Source organism: Canis aureus, chromosome 1 (genome assembly GCF_053574225.1).
Source record: "Canis aureus isolate CA01 chromosome 1, VMU_Caureus_v.1.0, whole genome shotgun sequence".
NCBI lineage: Eukaryota > Metazoa > Chordata > Mammalia > Carnivora > Canidae > Canis > Canis aureus.
In genome coordinates this window covers 17,830,689-17,851,202 of record NC_135611.1, presented here as the reverse complement: position 1 = coordinate 17,851,202, position 20,514 = coordinate 17,830,689, and the positions used below count along the sequence as shown (strand labels likewise).

The following is a 20,514-nucleotide window of genomic DNA, read 5'->3' as shown; positions in this document are numbered from 1 at the left end:
ACCAATCACATGTCAGGTCAGATCAGATTTTCTGCCAGGGTCCTTGGGTCAAGCCGGAGCTGAGGCAGCCTCTCCACCTTCAGGGCACAGTCTGCATTTAGGGAGAGCCCCCCACTACTGAGAGCATCAGCTCGGATTCCCTCTCTCAATAGTCCATATACCTAGGATATAGGGGTTCTCATAGTTTATGCACTGGGTGTGCTATCTTGCCGGTGGACATGACCCAAATCCAACTTTTGCAACCTTCATTCACTTCCCCATACTGCCAATCAGGTAGGTCAACCCAATAGGCATTTTGAACTCTTTAAGTGCAGTGGCAACAGAAATATCAATGTAAATACAGGACTGTGTTCTCTCGTGATGTTTTTCATACCAGGTAACATAAAATTTTTCATGAGAATATGAGGTTTAAAAAATTCTTGAAAAAAGGGGCTCCTGGCTGGCTAGTTAGTGGAGCATGTGACTCTTGACCTTGAGGCTATGAGTTCAAACCCCCTGTTGGATATACAGGTGACTTAAAAGATCTTTATTAAAAAAATTTGCAAAATAATTTTTAAAATGCAGTTTTCTCAGAATTCTTATATTCAAGAAGGGCTTTTCCAACCATATGAATGTTGCTTGGAAGTTAGATTTCATTTTCCCCCAAAGGGTCAAAATAATAAATGGGAGTTAGGTTCACAGAACACCTTACAGAAGTACTAAATCCATCGTGTACCCAAAGTGCCATATTTCAGCTTCCTAAAACCGCAAGTGTCAAAACTAGGTTAAAATTCAATTTAACTAAATATGAAAGTCTGTCCGCAAAAAAACATCCAGACTTTGACTTCCAAGATAAAATTCTGGCACAGTTTATTTCAGTTTCACAAATACTAAATGAAATTAATTAGTTAAACAGTGCCTGGATATTTAAACTTTAAAAAAGATTTATGTATGCTGTTTATACTATTTTATAAAATTTTCCTTTTTAAGGCTTTACTTTTGATTATAAGAGCAATATAAACTCGTTACTGAAAATTACATACTCATTGCTGAAAATCTTTAATATTTTGATTTTGAAATCTCAAGATAGCCACCATTTTTTGGCTAATTGCCTTCTACCTCTTTTATTTTCCCTTTCTGGGTGCTTATACATTCAGAAAGTGACATTAGTGGGTGAAAAGTATGAACATTTTAAGGTTTTGAAACATATTGCCAAATAAAACAATAGTGGTTGTATTGCATTACATTTCTAACAGTAGGTCTGAGCCCACCCATCTCACTGAGGGGGCAACTCCTGGTGCTTAGCACATCACTGAAAATGTTTGGGTAATCTTAGAAGCAAAATTAATATTGTAATGTACATTTATTTGATTACTAACAAGGCTAAATATTGTTTCATGAGTTCATTAGTCCCTGTTTCTCTGATGGATTGTCTCTTCAAATTTTTTGGCCACCTTTGAGTATTTTCCTTTGCAACATATAAAAGCATTTCATGTGTAATTTGTTGCAAATGGGTTCTATCTTCCAATTTATGGTTTTCCCTTTTACTTGTGAAGTTCTGACATAGAGAAGTTCTGAATTTTTATTTACCAAAAATGAGCTCAGGGTCAGGAGGGAAGGAGGAATTGTTTAATGAGTTCTAAGTCTCAGTTTTGCAAGATGAAAAAGTTCTGGAAATCTGTTTCACAACAATGTGAACATACTTAACACTACTGAACTGCACCCTTAGAAATGGCAAATTCAGGGGGCACCTGGGTGGCTCAAACGGCTACAGTCTCCCTCCAACTTCAACCATGATCTGGGGTCCTGGGATCGAGCCCCCATTGAGCTCCATGCTCAGTGGGGAGCCTGCTTCTCCCTCTCCCTCTGCCCCTCTACCCTCCCAATGCTCTCTCTCTCTCTCTCTCTCAAATAAACAAATAAGATCTTTAAAAAAGAAAGAAAGAAATGGCAAACTTTGTTATTTTTTAAACCACAATAAAAAAGAAAACTATCTTTTTCCTATGGTTTCTTCCTTAGCTTATAAAGCCTCCATTTTTCTATGGACTTATCCACTATCCATGCTGCTGCAGGTAGAGCAGAGAGTAAAGTTGGGTCTGAATCAAGCTCTTCTCCTTTTTTCATGTTACTTCATCTATGCTAGTGTCCTGGATCAGTCTGTGTCTTTTTCCTTAACCCAGATATCTAAGATTCTCAGTTCCTTTCTTAGTGGCTTCCATCCTTCGCAACTAAGAGATTGATACAGATAGGATTTTGATTTGAAAACTAGATTTCCCCCCATTAAAAATAGAATGAAATAGGAGGTAAGACTTAACTGTGACTGAATAAAGAGGCTGGAAAATCTCCCTCAAAAGCAACTATAAAGATGGAAAATACAAAAAAATACAGATAGATAGATAGATAGATAGATAGATAGATAGATAGATAGATAAAATAGATAATACAGACAAGCAGCCATTTTAGTGCTCCAGATATCAACTAAAGGCATCCAAAAATTTGAGAAGCATTTATAATGGAAAAAGCTCTCCATTTAGGGTACTAACAATGAGTGTGTTTGACATCCTTGGCTGGACTTGCTCCAGTTCCCCCATCCAGCTCTGATGTCATGGAGTTCTGCTAGAGCAGGCTGTGAGAACTGGCATTTTCTCAGCCACTGTCCAAGGGGACTTACTGGATTTGGAGCAGTGGAAAACACCTATGCCCAGCAGTGTTAGCAATGGAAGTAACTCTTAGTAGCAGATGAGTGGAGAAGGCCCACTGCTCCACTAGTTTGAGAATGGAATTGAGGTTGGGACAAACACCTGCCTGGCTGAGGCTGCAGGCATGTGCAGTGGAGACAAGGGAGGACCCAGCTCTCCATCCACATGCTCCCAGCATGCACAGAGAAGACATGAAAGGGCCCAGCACAAAGTAAGTATCAGGGCAGACCGAACATGGCTGAAACTTGAATGAGTTCCCCTACCCACACACAGATACATTGTCAGAGGATGGAAGTTTTACTGGCACAAGGTATTCAACCACAATCTCTGTCCAATCATTAGCTGACCTGAGGCTATGCAGACATAGGAGTGACCCCCTAGGAAGCCAAGCTTCAAAAAATTTAAAGAGGGGTACCTGGGTGGCTCTGTCAGTTAAGCATCAGATTCTTGATTTCAGCTCAGGTCATGATTGTGGGGGTATGAGATTGAGTCCTGCATTGGGCTCCGCACAGGGCATGGAGCCTGCTTAAGATTCTCTTACCCTATCTCTCTGCTCCTCCCCCCACCCAACTGGGGTACTCACAAACACTCTCACACAAAAAAGGAAGGAAGAAAGAAGGAAAATTTAAAGAAAACTGAATGGAAATATCTGTGTCCACATACTTTAGGGGAGACAGATTTCACAGACAAGTTACTAAACTAACAAATAACCAAGCAGCAGCAACAACTTGTTGGAGGTGGAGGGATGACTAGAATTCAGTTAACACACACACACACAAAAAGCATTTACCACATATTATCTAAATTTTCAAATTTTCAACAAAAAGCCATGAAACATGCAAAGAAATAAGACAGTATATTCTAACACAGGAAAAAAGCAGTCAGTAGAAACTCAGTATTACCCTGATACCAAAACCAGACAAAGACATCACAAGAAAATAAAACCAAAGACCAATGTCTTTCAAAAACATAAATGCAAAAATCCTTAACAAAATATTACTAAGTAAAATGAGCAACATATGAAAAGGACTATATCCCATGACTGGAATTTATCCTACTAATTTCAGTTTAACACCTGAAAACCAATCATTATAATACATTTTTAATGATATAAAAGACAAAACTACAGGATCATCTCAACAGAGGCAGAAAATACATTTGATAAAATACAACATCTATTCATGATTAAAAAAAAAAACTCTCAGAAATTAGGAATAAAGGGCATCTACAAAACAAAGACCCACAGTGAATATTTTACTTAATAGTTACAAATTTTTTTAAAGATTTAAAAAATAGTTACAAAATTATTGTCATTATTATTACTTTCCTAATATCAGGGGAAATTTAAGACATGACTCTTGCTACATCTATCCAACAATGTACAGGAGGTTCTAGGCAGGGCAATGAAGAAAAAACATTAAAACATACATATTGGGGAAAAAGTAAAACTGTCTTCATTCACAGATGACAAGATCCTGTATGTAGTAAATCCCAAGGATTCAGCAGACAAACCACTACCACCAATAAACAAGGTTAGCAAAGTCACAAGATGTAAATCAATATACAAAAATCACTTATATTTCTATATATGAGCAACAATTCAAAAATAAAATTAAGAAAACAATTCTATTCAAAATAGTATCAATAACTCTTAACTCGAGGAAACAAACAAGGTGGGGGGATGGGGTAACTGGATGATGGGCATTAAGGAGGGCACTTGATGTAATGAGCACTGGGTGTTATTTGCAACTGATGAATCACCAAATTCTACCCCTGAAACTAATAATACACTATATATTAACTAAATTGAATTTAAACTAAAAAATACTTAGAAATAAAAATAAGACATGTATACAGAAAACTATAAAACACTGAAAATAAAAGTAAGGAAAATTAAATAAGTGGAGAGACATTCCACATTTATGGATTGGGAGACTCAGTATTATCAAAGTTGCAGTTTTCCCCAAATTGATCTATAGACAACAGAATCCCCAGCAAAATCCCAGAAGGATTTTTGTAGAAATTGATAAACTGATCCTAAAATTTATATGGAAATGCAATGGAATTAGAACAGCCAAAATAATTTTGACAAAGATCAGCAAAGTTGGAGGACTTATATTCCCTGATTTCCCTGCCACATTCCCTGTGGCAAATTTGATTATTTGCCATAATAATCAAAACAGCGCAATACTGGCACACTGTCATATAGAGGGATAGTCTGAATAGATCTATCAGAATCAAGAATTCAGAAATAAATTTATGTTAACTGATTATTGGTAAAGGTACCAAGATAATTCAACAAAGGAAAGAAGAGTCTTTTCAATAAATGGTTCTAGGGCAATTGGATATCCATATGCAAAAATTCTGAACTTTGAAACTTACCTCGTATCACACTCAAAAATTAACTCAAAATGGATCACAGTCCAATGAGCATTGGACTCCTGATTTCAGCTCAGGTCATGATGTTGGGGTCATGTGACTGAACCCCACATCAGGCTTTGCACTGGAGGTGGAGCCTGCTTGGGATTCTCTCTCTCTCTCTCTCTCTCTCCCTCTGCAAATCCCCCTCCTCCCTGCTCATGCTCACTCTCTCATTCTCGCTCTCTCTCAAAAAAAAAAAAAAAAAATCACAGACCTAAATGTAAATAAATGTAACAATAATAAATTTCTAGAGGAAAACACAGGAGATGATTATGACTTTGGGTTATGCAGAGTTATATCACTTGTCCTTTCCATTAAGCATGATCCATAAAAGTAAAAATTAGAAAATTGAATTTCATCAAAATTAAAAACTCTTTTACTTCAAAATACATCATTACACACCATATATTGGGACAAAATATTTGTATATCATATATCTCATAAGGGACTCATATCCAGGAATATATATATATGTGTGTGTGTATACAAATAAACACACACACACACATATTCAATAAAAGAATGACAAGTAATCCAATTAAATAGGCAAAAGACTTGAATAGACATTTCAGCAAAGAAAATATACAAATGACTAATAAGCACATGCAAGGATGCTCAACATCATTAGTCATTAGAGAAGCACAAAGACCACAATGAGATACCACTACACACCCAGTGTGATGGCTGTTAACAAAAGAAGATAGACAATACTAAGTGTCTGTGAGGATGTGAAAAAATTGGAACCCTCTTACACTGCTGATGAGAATGTAAAATGGTACAGCCAGTTTAGAAAATAGTTGGGCAATTTCTTAAAATATTAAACATATCCTTGCCATACAACCCAGTAATTACACACCTAGGAATCTACCTATGAGAAATGAAAACACATGTCCCAAAAAATCCTGTATTCCAAAAACTAGAAACAATCCAAGTCCCTGTCAACCAGGGAATGGATAAAACAAATTATGGTACATCCATACATACGGTAGAATACTATTCAACAACAAAAAGAAAGGACAACTGGTAGATGCTACAACTTAAAAGAAACTCAATATTATGCTAAGTAAAAGAAGCTAAACACAAAGGACTACATATTGAGTTATTCCATTTATGGGATGCCTGGTGGCTCAGTGATTGAGCATCTGCCTTCAACTCAGGGTGTGATCCTGGAGTCCCGGGATTGAGTCCCACATCAGGCTGCCTGCATGGAGACTGCTTCTCCCTCTGCCTGTGTCTCTGCTTCTCTCTTTGTGTGTCTCTTGTGAATAAATAAATAAAATTTTTCCCTGTCATGAAGATGGCTCTGAAGGTGGAGAAGGAAGCCCCTGCCCCTCCCAAAGCCGAAGCCAAAGCAAACGCTTTGGAAGCTAAGAAAGCGGTGCTGAAAGGCGTGCACAGTCACAAAAAAAGAAGATCCATACATCACCTACATTCCGACTACCCAAGACCCTGCGTCTCCGAAGGCAGCCCAAATATCCTCGAAAGAACACCCCCAGGAAAAACACCCCCAAGGATAACTATGCCATCATCAAGTTCCGCCTGACTACCGAGTCAGCCATGAAGAAAATAGAAGACAACAACAGACTGTGTTCATTGTGGATGTCAAGGCCAATAAGCACCAGATCAAACAGGCTGTGAAGAAGCTCTATGACATTGATGTGGCCAAGGTCAACACCTTGATCAGGCCTGATGGATATGTTCAACTGGCTCCTGACTATGATGCTTTGGATGTTGCCAACAAAATTGGGATCGTCTAAATTGAGTCCAGCTGGCTATAAATCTAAATTTAAACTTTTTTTACCATTAAATAAATAAGTAAATAAATAAATAAAATCTTTTTTAAAAAAAGAATTATTCCATTTATATGATATCTCCAAAAAAAGGGGACAAATTTATAGATACAAAAAAAGAACAGTGGTTCTTGAAGTCTGGAGGTGGGAGGGGGTTTAGCTGAAAAAGCCATGGAGGGGATACCTGGGGATGGCTCAGCCGGCTGAGCATCCAACTTGGTTTCAGCTCGGGTCATGATCTCAGCCCAATGTCAGGCTCCACACTCAGCGGGGAGTCTGCCTGGGATTCTCTTCCTCTCCCTCTTCCTCTGCTCCTCTGCTGCTCATGTACGCATGCTTGCTTGTTCTCTTGTGCGCTCTCTCAAATAAATAAATAAATAAATATTTTTTTTAAAAAATGGACATGAGGGAACTTTTCAGAATGACGGAAATGCTATAGAACTGGATCATAGTAATGGTTACACAACTTTAGATATGCTAAAAATTATTGAAGTGTACACCAACAATGAAACAATTTTATGTTAATTATACTTGCATAAAGCTGCTTTAAAAATAGAATGAAATAGTTAATGGATCCCTTGCCTATCTTTTTAAAACAATTTTTTTTGTACTTTATTATTTTTTAATTTTTCCCACCTTTATTGAGGTATAATTTATATATAATTTGCAATTATTTTCTCCCATTTTGTAGGTTGCCCTTTCACTCTGTTGATTGTTTCCGCGGCTAGACAGACTTTTCTAATTTGATATAGTCTTACTAGTATATTTTTGCTTTTGTTGCCTATGCTTGCTTTTGGTGTCATATCCAAAAAAGCACTGCCCAGATCAACGTCAAGAGGTTTTTCCTCTATGTTTTCTTCTAGGAGTTTTATGATTTCAGATCTTACATTCAAATCTTTAATCCATTTTGAGTTACTTTTTGTATATAGTGACAGATATGGGTCCAGTTTCATTCTTTTGCATGTGGAGATCCAGTTTTCCCAACACCATCCTTCCTCTCATCATGTGTTCTGAGTGTCCTGGTCAAAGATGAGTTGACCATACATGCAGGAGTTTCTTTCTAGGTTCTCTCTTCCGTCCCATTGGTCTGTGTGTCTTTCTGTGCCAGTATCATGCTGTTTTGATTACTATAGCTTTGTAATATAGCTTGAAATCAAACTGTGTGATACCTCCAGCTTTGTTCTTCTTTCTCAAAATTGTTTTGGCTATTCAGGGTCTTTTGTGGTTCCATATGAATTTTCTGATTGTTTTTTCTGTTTCTGTTTTTAAAATGTCCTTGGGTTTTGTTTTGTTTTGTTTTGTTTTTTAAGATTTTATTTGGGTATGCCTGGGTGGCTCAGCCGTTGAGTGTCTGCCTTTGGCTCAGGACATGATCCCCAGGTCCCAGGATCGAGTCCTGCATCGAGCTTCCTGCAGGGAGCCTGTTTCTCCCTCTGCCTGTGTCTCTGCCTCTCTCTCTCTGGGTCTCTCATGAATAAATAAACACAATCTTTAAAAAATATATTTTATTTGTTTACTTGAGGGAAAGAGAGAGCAAACACAGAGGGAGAGGGAGAGGCAGGCTCTCCACTGAGCAGGGAACCCAACACGGGGCTCAATCCCATGGGATCGTGACCTGTGCTCAAGGCAGATGCTTAACCAACTAAGCCACGTAGGTGCTCCATCCTTGGGATTTTTATAAAGACTGCATTGAGGGGCACCTGGCTGGGTTAGTCAGAAGAGTCTGAGACTTGAGTCATGAGTCATGAGTTCGAGCCCCATATTGAGTGTAAAGATAACTTAAAAATAAAATTTTAAAAAATTGCATTGAGTCTAGAAGATCGCTTTGGGTCGTATGGACATTTTAACAATATTAAGTCTTCTAATCTGTGAACATGAGATGTCTTTCCATTTATTTGTGTCTGCTTTTTTTTTTAAGATTTTATTTATTTATTCATGAGAGACACAGAGAGAGAGGCAGAGACAGAGACAGAGGGAGAAGCAGGCTCCCAACAAATAGCCCAATGTGGGACTCCATCCCAGGACCCTGGAATCACAACCCGAGCCAGAGGCAGATGCTCAACCACTGAGCCACCCAGGTGCCCCTGGAGTTTTTTCTTAATTTACTTTTTAGATAGTTCATTATTAGTGTATAGAAATTCAACTGACCTTTGTATGTTGTTTTTGTATCCTGCAACTTTATCAAATTTGTTTATTAATTCTAACGGCTGTAGGTTGGGTTTGTTTGAGAAGTCTTTAGGGTTTTTTACATATAAAATCACATTATATGCAAACAGAGATAATTTTCCTTCCTCCTTTCCAGTTCAGATGCCTTTGACCTTTATTCTTGAGTCATGTCAGAAAGCATAGGACCTACTGGATTAACCTGTGACTTTGAATGATTACTTCGGATCTCAATTGCTATGAGCCCAAGAAACAGATACCTAGTGAATAAATCCTCCTGAACATGATATTCCTCATGACAGATACCCGGAGAGCCAAAAGTCTAAGACAAGAATTATCACCAGCCACCTGGTGTGACACTTGCTCATTTGACAGTGTCATTATGCCACTCTCTTATGCAACAAGGCAGCATATGAGCCTATTCTCCAACAAGTGTAAAGGTAGCAGGGAAAATGGTGTGCTCTAAGGAGCTCTGCAAAGGTCAAGAGAAAGAGTTCCTGTACTCTATTGCCACATGTTATCTGCAGGGAGGTAGCTTTGAATATCTTAATGCCCAAAATTCTGCATTAGTAACAATCTTTTTTTTTAAGATTTTATTTATTTATTCATGAGAGACACAGAGAGAGAGGCAGAGACACAGGCAGAGGGATAAGCAGTTTCCCTGTGGGGAACCTGATGTAGGACTCGACCCCAGGACCCCAGGATCACAACCTGAGCCGAAGGCAGATGCTCAACCACTGAGCCCCCAGGTGCCCAGTAACAATCATTTTAAAAGCACAGTAAAAAAACACGTGACATTAAAGCAGGGGTTTTGGCAAACTATTATGTTTCCTATTCCTACTTTTATAGTTGCGTGATCAATAAAGGGACCAGTCAATTCTACCCAATTGATGAATGAGCAGGAAAAATGTAAGTTCCTTACCATTTTGTCAAAATGTCACAAAGGAGGTTCTCTCCAAATCACAGCGTTCTGAAGTCGTCTCCCCCTGTTGCCTTCTATCCCTTTCTTTTTTTTGGTTTCCAGAGCAATTTATTCATTAAAATCTATTCAATATGCCATCAACAGTTCTCCTGTGTGTATTGTGCTGATAAATAGACACTGAGAGGATTTAACAAGTTCGTCGTTTAAGAAGTATGAATTCATTTTCACCACATGGTATGTACACGGTCATCTGTTCAAACAGATTTCTTTTTAACAGATCTTAGTTTAAAAAAGTCATAGATTAAAAAAAAAAGTCATAGATACTGTGAGTTCTGTATAAACTGGTGGATAGTAAGTTAGTTCCTTTGTTTTGACTTCTAAGCCTCAACTTCACCGCAGAATAAAGAATGTAGGCCAAAGAAAGCATAATCGGTCACTCGTATAGAACAGTATTGTTTCTATAATTTGAAGCTTTCTGAATGGATGGGTTCAGGCCTGATGAAACTGTAAAAAGATTACTTAATGAATAGACTATGTGGAAATTGTACAAAATGTTATTAACTTTAATCATTACTACCTGAAATAGCACTATGTTACTAATTGCTATTCAAAACCAAAAACCTGTTTTTGAATCCCTAGGAAGGTAGCATGTGTACACAACCATGTACACAACCTTGTACTTAGGGGTGTGTCAATTCATATTTCAACAGAAACTTTGGCTTTAGGAAAGAGTCACAAACATTTAAAATAATGGCTTTAATCGTCATTATGAGTATACGGTAGGGGAAAGTGTGCTTTGATTAAATATACATCATACCAGTGATGCTGGCATGGTTGAGTTAATCCTAATGTTGATAGCTATAAAAACTAGTTTGTACACGACAAGACAATGAGAGAAAAAAGCAATCCCTTTGAAACAAAATTTTAAAAAATACGTATGTTCACAGTGGTTTGTAATCAACAGTATGCACTTTATGACAATAACATGTACAGATTGAGTCTATCCCTTTCTGGAACTCCAGGGTCCTGTCCATGCTTCATGCAGTTCCATCCCTTTCTGTGGGTGAAAGATTTGCATGGCTGAGTTCTGAGCTCAGTTTTGCTAGTCCAGCGGAGGGCTTGAGGCTACAGCCTTGAAAACATGGCCTGTCTTTATATTTGAGAAATACTTCTCTCATAAGTTGTCCACACTGGTCTTCCCAAGGGCAAAAAGAGAACCTTACCGCAGGGTGAAAAACCATCATCTCTGACCTGCAAATGGTAGCTGCACGTGCTAGTAACATAACAACCAGTTAACATTTGCATTACACAGGCCTTTCTCCATATCCATTTAGTTTATGAAGGTTAATTTGAGTCCATTTTTTTCTGTCCAACCCCACCCCCACCCGCATAAATGATGAGACCACAGCAGTACCCTACCAGCCTACTCTTGCCAGGTCTACCACGTTTGCCACCACTTCCCAGCACCACAGCCACCATCAGCTGAGGCTACCAGTGGATAGCCTTCAGACCAGCCTTCCGGAAACACTGTTGTTTTTCATATTTCTCCCCTGCTGATAAATCTTCAATGATAACCCATTGTTCATGGAATAAAGCTAAATATCTCAAGTGGACATTCCCAAGTCCTCTCTTGTCCCATGATGAGAACCGACCCAGAGGTAAATTCTGAGGGAAGGGACACCTGGGTGGCTCAGCGGTTGAGCGTCTGCCTTTGGCTCAGGGCATGATCCTGGGGTCCTGGGATCGAGTCCCACATCAGGCTTTCTGCATGGAACCTGCTTCTCCCTCTGCCTGTGTCTCTGCTTCTCTCTCCCTCTCTCTCTCTCTGTCTCTCATGAATAAATAAATAAAATCTTTAAAAACAAATAAAAATAAATTATGAGGGAAATGTGGGTCATGTTTCTGGATGACTCTGCTCTTCTTTGGGGAGGGTACAAGCCTTGTATTCCAACATTCATCCTGCCTGGCTTCCTCAGCTTTCTTATCCATTTCAGCCATACCATCACCCCAGTCGATGGGTAACGATCAGAGCTTAATCAATGACACAGACTGTCAGCGGCTCATGTTGCTAGCACGTCAGAGATTTCTCAAAGAGAATTTATTTTATACTGGCATGAAGCTGGACTATATGAGCGCCTGTTGCCAGGACAGTAATACCTTGAGTGGTAGGTCAAAATGCCTTCACTGATCTCTGCTCCCCGTAGGCACTCTGCCCCTGCCAGGCCCTTCTTTTCATCCCCCACCTACACACACACACACACACACACACACACACACACCCTGAACACCCCATGGTAATCTCTCTTGTACCTTTGCTGACCGGTCCTTTCACCTTCATGGCTCATGGAATTTTTTTCAAGACTGGGCAGGAAAATGGCACAAGACTGTGCCTACCTCCTCCCTGGAAATCCACTCTGGCCAAGAGGAGGAGGGTAAAACAGCCTCAGCCAGCTACATCTTGCTGCTGCCTCCGACTATGTGGTCTGTGCAGTGTCCTCAGCCACACTCGTGGCGTCCTGGAGACCTGAGGCCATCGTCCCATTTCTTTGTGGTTCCTGCCCAGGAGGGCACGATGCCACACCTGTAACCGGCTCTGCTGTGGATGTGCTTTGTGTAGATAATACCTGTCTAGACTGATCTGAGACACATTTTAGACTGTTTCCTGCTCCATTCCATTTCCAGGCTAAAGGCAGCAGAGGAACTCTCTTTTCTGGAAGAACAAAGCCCCTTCAAGGGCCTCACGATTACCTAATCCAACTTCCTCTTTTACCCAAATTACACAGGCCAACAAGCACAGATTCAGACACAGTCAAAGACGGGGGAGGGGTGGAGAGTGGAAAATAAGGCTGCTACATTCTGAGAACTGCACCATTAAAATAACTTAATTCCTGATGATGAGCAAACCATTTGTTCTGCTGCTGACATATCCTTACTTGTGCCATGATGCCCCCTTACCCACTGTTTGGCCAGCCCCTTTCACTGCACACAAAGTATCTCACGCCCTAACAGCGCTGAGGATTTCCTCACTTTAACTATCCCCTCCCCATACAGGAAAGCTGAAATACTATAGCATAGCTTTCCATTTTTATCATTGATATAACAACGTATTCCCTGACTTCACTGAAGTATTGAAAACAATTATCACTATGAACCCTATAATTTCCTCAGAAGCTAACTCACCTCCACCCAATCTGTAAGCTTTATGAGAAACACCTGCTCACCCTACAGCTCCAGTAGTTAGCACAGTGCCTAGCTGGCAATGGCTCAAGCCATGGTCCTTGACTAAGTGAATGGACAGGTCTTAGATAGCAGAGCCTTCTCACGGCAGTTGTTGCTCATGCTCCCCCAAAGGACTGACTTCCTGAAAGGCAGGTAAAATCAACTACAGTTACTCTGTGAAGCCTTAGCAGGCCCAGCACCAGTGACAGGAAAGACTGAGTGTTTTGAGGTACCAGTCCCTAGATACTTTCTTTTGATTCCATTTTCTCCCCCACTCCAATGTTCCCTCAGCTATTACCATGCAATGTTGGGGGATTCCTGCCCATAATTTTCAGACCAGTATAGAAGTAGTGATAAAAACACAACCTATAGTGCCAGAGATTTTCATGTCATTCTATCTGGAGTTTATATTGACCTTTAAAGCTGTTCGTTTTGAAGGTCACTGTGTGCATCTGAATCTCCAGGGGCTCTTGTTCAAATGCAGGAATTAGGGGTCCATTCCCAGAGATTCAGACTAAGTGGATCTGAGTTCAAGGTCACAAATCTTCATTTTCAAAAACAACCGCCACCCCCCCCCCCAACACACACACACACCTCATGCAAGTAGCCAGTGAACCACATGACAAAAATCGCTAAGACACTGATGGGCAACCAACCACCTTTCACCACATCATGTAATTAAATTTAGCCTCATATTTCTCTCTTCTACTTAAGGCTGGAGTAGAGAAGTCTGTGATAAACTCATACGCATTACAGGGTTTAATGGAAATAAGTTTAATGCCTTAACTCTAGAGAATATTTGTATCTTAAAGAGAATGCCTAAAGAAGGCAAATGTTTACATAAATGACAGGAAACTCAAAGGGTCCACTCAGAGGCCTCACCATCATTGATGAAAATTAGCATTATGTGGGGAAAGGGCGGTAAGAGGACACCCTCTTGAATATTCAAAATACTCCTGCATTTTTTAAGGGAGACCTTTAGTGACCTGGTTAGACAGTCTCTCCGTAAATTTGTTTGTACAAAGGTATTTCAAGTGTGGGCTTCATATGGCTTAGGCTACTGGTAAGAATTAATTATGCACAAAGATATTAAACTCAACCCACTTACATTAGTATATGTACCCCTAGATGTGTGGCTTGGACACATTTTTATCTCCCTGAAACTCCTTTGGTAAATGAGAATAATTGCAGCTTCTTCCTTAGGTTGATGTGGGGGTGAGTTACTTACGGAATGTTCCTAACACAATACTTGCTATATGGTAAGTGCCCGATAACTGTTAGTGATTGACATTGTGTAAGGGGAGGGGGTGCTGGGCACACAGACAAGCAGGAGACAGAACCTCGGACAGGTGTGCAGAGGGAGCCAATAAAGTATACAGGGCCGACTCTGAAGGAAGAGAGGGGGAATGGGGCGAAGGATGCTTCAGGGCAGTAACATCTCAGGGAGGTTTTGAAAGATGACTAGGCGCTTTGAGGAGAATGAAAAGGGGTCTGCAGAAGAACATTCTGATAGAAGTAACAGCTTGTGGGATGCCTGGGTGGCTCAGTGGTTGAGTGTCTGCCTTCGGCTCAGGGCCTGATCCCAGGATCCAGGATGGAGTCCCACATCAGACTCCCTGCAGGGAGCCTGCTTCTCCCTCTGCCTGTGTCTCTGCCTCTCTCTGTGTGTCTCTCATAAATAAATAAATAAAACTTTAAAAAAGAAGAAGAAGAAGAAGAAGAAGAAGAAGAAGAAGAAGAAGAAGCAGCAGCAACAGGGCAGCCCGGGTGGCTCAGTGGTTTATTTATTTATTTTTTTATAAAGCTTTTATTGTTTTATTTTTTTTAAGATTTTATTTATTTATTTATTTATGACAGACAGAGAGAGAGAGAGAGGCAGAGACACAGGCAGAGGGAGAAGCAGGCTCCATGCCAGGAGCCTGATGTGGAACTCGATCCTGGGTCTCCAGGATCACACCCTGGGCCAAAGGCAGGCGCCAAACCGCTGAGCCACCCAAGGATCCCCGGCTCGGTGGTGTAGCGCCGCCTTCAGCCCAGGGCCTGATCCTGGAGACCCGGGATGGAGTCCCACATCGGGCTCCCGGCATGGAGCCTGCTTCTCCCTCTGCCTGTGTCTCTGCCTCTCTCTCTCTCTCTCTCTCTCCTCTCTGTGTTTCTCATGAGTAAATAATAAAATTTAAAAAAAAAATAAAAATAAAAAAAGAAGCAACAGCTTGTGCAGAGTGATGTGTGGAAAAGCTTGGCTTATTCAAAGGAACTACAAAAGTAGTTTGGTAGAGCTGTACTACAATTAGCAGGGATGGCCTCATGGGTCTGTGACCTGTGGGGTCACATAGGACCTCTTGGTCACAAGGGCCACATGTTTGGTTCAACATTCTGCTATTGCCACCATAGAATTCTTAATTGCTCCTGAACAAGGGGCACTGCACTTCCATTTTACAGTGGGCCCTGCAAATTATGGAGCTGGTCTCAGGAGCAGGTCTGACATGTGCTTCATCAGAAAATAGAAGTGTGGATTATGAGCAAGTTACTCATTGGGAGGGAAATACAGGTAATTTTTGGAGGGGAATTCATGTAAAAATTAATGTTGGTCCCAGAAGAAACTTTGATATCTCTCTCCAGCTTTAGAACTCAGCAAGCAATAGTTTTTGTTGCAGTTAGATCTTTTCAACCATCCATACATATGTACACATACCACATCAGACATTGGCCGAGTGGAGAATTTCTTTTATCTTAGCTAAGAAAGTGTCAGATGATTTACTCTTCCAGTGATGACTCCTCCCTGAAAGTCTTTCGTGTACTCTCTCCTGCCAGACTGAATAGCTTGTTCTGGAACGTTCTCATGGCATCCTTGTATATGAGTCTCATCTTTTTCAGATACATTTCTAGAGATGGAATTGCTAGATCAAACAGTAAGTGCATGGTTAAATTGTCCTTCAAAGGGTTATACAAATTTACATTCTTCCCAGCAATATGAGATATGAGGTACCAGATTTGAAGCACAATCTAGTATCAGAATTTTTATTTGCCAATTTAGTAGTGGAATTAGCATTGTTCTATTATTTAATTGCATTTCTGTTATTTAAAAAGAGGTAAAGTATCTTTTCATATATTCAAAAGCCATTTGGATCATTTTTGTCTGTGAACAGCCTATTCATTTTCTTTGCCCATCTTTAGGTTGATAAGTAATCTTTTAAAATTATCTTGCAAGAGTATTTCATATGTTAAGAATAATACCCCTTGTCTTTAATACAGTTACCAGTTTGTCACTTGCCTTTTGGTGCTATACATGCTGTTTCTCCATGAACAAAATCTTCTTTTGTATGTACACAAATATACCAATCTTTTCTTTCAAGTCTTCTGAGATTTTTCATGTTTAAAAGCCCTTCGTACTCTGAATATAAAGATAGTCTCCTGAATTCTCTGCTTGTATCTTTATGGTTTCATTTTTAAGAATATTATCTAAAATTTTGATACAGTTGGAATTTGCTTTAGTGTGATGTTTAAGGAAACAATTCTTTTCCCATTTGTCTCAACACCAAACTAGTCAAAATCAAAATTTTCCCACTGATTCAAAATACCATGTTCATTATAATTTAAGTTCTTTAACAGCACTGTATTCTGTTCCATTGATCTGCCTACCCATGTGTGGTGTAAAACTGTTTTAGTACTTAGGGCGCTTGAGTGGCTTTGCTGAATGTCTGACTCTTGATTTCAGCTTGGGTCATGATCTCAGGGTTGTGGGATCAAGCCTCTAGTCAGTCTATGAACTGAGCATGGTGCCTGCTTAAGATTCTCTCTGGCCCTCTCCCTACCACTCACTCATGCATGCATGCCTGTTCTCTCTCTCTCTGTCTCTCTCTCTCTCTCTCTCTCGCTCTCTCAAAAACAACAGCAACAACAACAAAAAATCAAAACCATTTTAGTACTTATAGCTTCTTAAATCTATTTTGACATTTGAAACAGCTGGTCTCTTCTCATTACTCTTGTTTTTCAAAAACTTCCTGGTTGCTACCTATTTACCTCTCCACATGAACTTTATAATCATCCTATTTGGTCCCCTCCGCCCAAACCCTATTGGTGACATGATCAGACCGGAACTTCAGAACGATCATTCTGGCTAAAGTGTAAAGAAGCATGCAGGGAGAAGACCAGCAAGAGATGCTATTTTAGGAGTTCACAAGAGAGGTTAAGGGTAACTTGGACTTCAAGGTGGTGGCAGCAAACATAGAAAGGAAAGAGGATCAAGTGCCCTGGAGGAATAAAAAGTGGCAGAACTTGGTGATGAATGTGATTTGGCAGTTCTGGAAGATGGAGGTGGTTTTCTAGTCTTGCCTGGAGCAACCCTGGGATTTAATCCAGTTCTGTAGAGGCCCTAATCCGGATCAATCCAAAGATGCCAGGCCAGGGGACCCCTGGGTGGCTCAGCAGTTGAGCATCTGCCTTTGGCTCAGGGCACGATCCAAATTCAGGGATCGAGTCCCACATCGGGCTCCCTGCATGGAGCCTGTTTCTCCCTCTGCCTGTGTCTCTGCCTCTCTCTGTGTCTCTCATGAATAAATAAATAAAATCTTTTTAAAAAAGTGGCAAGAGTGTAATCTGAGACATTCTGTAACATCACATCTGGGGCCTGAAGATCCAACTTGTGGTTAGTGAAGAAAAAGTATGATAGTTCATAAGTTTTCCTTTCTTCAGTTCTTCAAAAAGTTAAACATAATTACTCCTAGGTACATACCCAAAGAATTGGAAGTGGGGACTCCATGAGCTCCTTATACAATACGATTGGCACATTTAAGCTTTCTTTACCTTAGTCCTTCTGTAGTCTATAGGGATACACTTGTCCCTAAATACCTTTCAAAGCAAAGCAGTACTGTTCACAATATCCGAAAAGTAGAAACTGCCCACCATCAGATGCATTAATAAAATGTGGTCTATATATGCAATGCAATATTATTCAGTTTTCAAAAAGAATAACATTCTGAAACATGCTACAGCATCGATGAGCCTAGAAAGTATTTGTTATGCTAAGTGACGTAAGCCAAAAATAAAAGGACAAATATTATATGATTCCACCTTTATCATATAACACCTAGAATAGGCAAATTCATAGAAACAGGAAGTCAATTAGAGGTTGCCTAGGACCAGGAGGAAAGGGAGAAATGGGGAGTTACTGAGTAAGAGATAGAGAGTTTCTGTTTGGGATGATGAAAAAGTTCTGGGAAAGGATAGATAGTAGCTAGGGTTGCACAACACCAAGAACTTGATGGCACTCAATGGGACACTTAAAAATGGTTAGAATGGTAAATGCTTATGTATGTTTTACCAAATTAAAAAAGAATACGCTTTCTTAAAGTTCTCTTTCCTAATGAGAGAATGTGTCCCCACTGAGACACATTACCCTCAGGTGGTTATGGCTATAAGTTGTATCAGCTCTCTGAGATCTAGGTATTACCCAGTAGGCAGTACACTGTCTCACCCAAAACAATGCAAAATATTTTGGGAAACAAACTATATAGCCCACATCTCCGGAAATCCCCTCCCAAGTAGTTAACCACAAAGGGAGGAAACATAACAGGGTGAAACCAAAAGTTTGCAGCCAAATCTCAAGAGTCCATGGTCTTTCGTTCTGTACCAGGTAAACGCAATGCAAGTACGCACTCAGGAACAATACGATTGGAGCCTTGAAGCTTTCTCTGCCCTAGTCTTTCTTTACTCCACGTTTTAGGGATACTCTTGTCCTCAAATATCTTTCGAAGCAAATAGGTCTAAAGCATTGGATTAAACAGAAGATACTTAAAACTCACTTGACAAATCACCTGATTAATTAAGTCACCAGAATCAGGCAGTGTCTACTGAAGAGCTCTGAAGACAGCTGGGAATGAAGCTGAGTTACTGTTGCTCAAACTGATGTTACAAAGGACCTCAGGCTAGAGGCTGTTGAGCTGCCAATACTACTTACACACACACACATACACACACACAAATTTCTTCCAGAGATACCCTTAGTGGAATCTTTCATAAAATGTACGAACATCTAAATGGAATAATAAGCAATCCGTAGAGTGAATAGTAACATGCTATCCAGAAAAAGAAAAGCATAATTGGTTAATATTGTACAAATAAGTGGATGTGAATCACAGCAATAAAATTCTTTGGCAGAAATTTTCTAGAAGCAAATTTTTCTAAACACACAGTTCTCACAAGATGAAAAAATGTGCAAAGGTTCCATGTGGGCTCAGTGATAGTAAATGAATCCTCACTCATTGCTGGTAGCAATCAAATTGTATAGCCACGGGGAGAGTTTGGTGGTTTCTTACAAAACTAAACATACTCCTACCATACAATCCCATAATCACCCTCTTTGGTGTTTACCCAGAGGAGCTGAAAACCTGCACATCGATGTTTACAGCAGCTTAAACATCATTGTCAAAACTTGAAAACAAGCAAGATGTCTTCCACAGGTGAGTGGATGAATAAACTGTGGCCCATCCAGACAGTAAATTATTATTCAGCACTAAAAAGAAATGAGCTATCAAGCCATGAAAAGACATGGAAGGACCTTAAATGCATGTTACTAAGTGAAAGAAGCCAATATGAAAACACCACATACTGTATGATTCCAATGATATGACATTCTAGAAAAGGCTAAACCATGGAGACACACACACAAAAAAAATCAGCAGTTGCTGATTGATGAATAGATGGAACAGAGGATTTTTAAGGGCAGTGAAAATACTCTGTATTATAAAATGGATATATGTCATGATGCATTTGTCTAGTCCCATAGAATGTTCACCCCCAAGAGTGAATTTTAAGGTAAACTATGGACTTTTGGTACTTATGATATGACAAAGTAGATTCATCAATTCTAACAAATGCATCATTCTGGTCAGTGATGCTGATAATGGGAGAAGCCATGCATGTGTGAGGGCATGGGGTATACAGGAAATCTGTGATATCTTCCTCTCAATTTTGTTGTAAACCTAAAACTTCCTAAAATATGAAGTTTAAAAATAGTATGAATTGATCATGTATCCACTTAGCGGATACAGTAAAATAGGGGTGCCTGCCTGGCTTAAATGGTTTAGTACCCAACTCTTGGTTTCAGGAGGGGTCATGACATCAAGCCCCACATCTAGCTCCATGTTCAGAGGGGAGTCCACTTGGAGATTTCTCTCCCTCTCTCTCTTCCCCTCTCCCACTCTCTCATGTTCTCTCTCTTGCTCTTAAACAAATCTTAAAAAAAGGGGGGCCACCTACATGGCTCAGTCAGTTAAGAGGTCATGATCTAGGGTCATGGCGGGGGCATCTGCTTAGGATT

General features: G+C 39.9%; 1 protein-coding gene across 5 annotated transcripts in view; it reads right to left on the bottom strand.

Moving 5' to 3' along the window:
• ALPK2 (alpha kinase 2) overlaps positions 1-12,667 on the bottom strand; it is a 136,333-nt gene extending 123,666 nt beyond the window's left edge. For 3 of the 5 annotated variants that reach the window (XM_077891665.1, XM_077891644.1, XM_077891656.1), the window contains exon 1: positions 12,285-12,666. The gene's annotated coding sequence lies outside the window, so the exon portion shown is untranslated. Of the gene's footprint in view, positions 1-12,284 lie in introns of all 5 variants that reach the window. The other 2 variants (XM_077891692.1, XM_077891650.1) reach the window with 2 other exon arrangements.
• Positions 12,668-20,514: the final 7,847 nt, after the last annotated feature.